The following is a 705-nucleotide window of genomic DNA, read 5'->3' as shown; positions in this document are numbered from 1 at the left end:
AGCTTGAAACCTCCTCTTTTCTATGATAGGAATGGACAAATAAAGGTCTCTCCCAGCACACTCATGAAAGGACACTGTGTGTTCTGTGGATTAGGGGCTTGTGTTTTTTTCTCTTTCTCAATTAGACTGAAAATATATATATTTTTTAAATAAAGAGTCTCCTGTTTGCTCAGTATTATACCTTTCCAAAGGTTTTGCAGATTCTACTCGTCTATTTTCAAACCTCAGCTGTGCTCTCCAGAAACAGCATATTCTGTCTTTGAAGGGACTCAGGATCTCTCAATGTTTTTGATGCATGTCAAATCCAGGTTTCAGATTGAACATATTCAGAGAATATTTAGATTGCACTGCTAAATTGTCAGTGGTATCATTAATAACTACCTTACAAGTTGAGTGGCTTTTATGGGGCTTCTTATTTTCATATGCTATGACTGAATCTGAGAGATTTAATAAATGTGAAATTTGTATTATCCTTGGGCTATTCATATAGGCCTACACTCAGATTCAGACGTGTTTGGTTGTGCCATTAATTAATTGTAAACACAGCACACATCTGATATAATATATAATGAATTATATTCTGTTATGTTATATTATCATGATAATGTCTCTTTAGTATTGTATTTACTGTAGGCTAATATTTTGAAATTCAAACTGTTTCATTTACACTACGAGAGAAAAGGGCACTCAGTTGGCGTTGGTCCA

This window comes from Salmo salar, chromosome 24, assembly GCF_965601325.2.
Source record: "Salmo salar chromosome 24, fSalSal1, whole genome shotgun sequence".
In the NCBI taxonomy this organism is placed as follows: domain Eukaryota; kingdom Metazoa; phylum Chordata; class Actinopteri; order Salmoniformes; family Salmonidae; genus Salmo; species Salmo salar.
The sequence above is the reverse complement of the archived record's forward strand: the minus strand, read 5'-3'. Positions refer to the sequence as shown.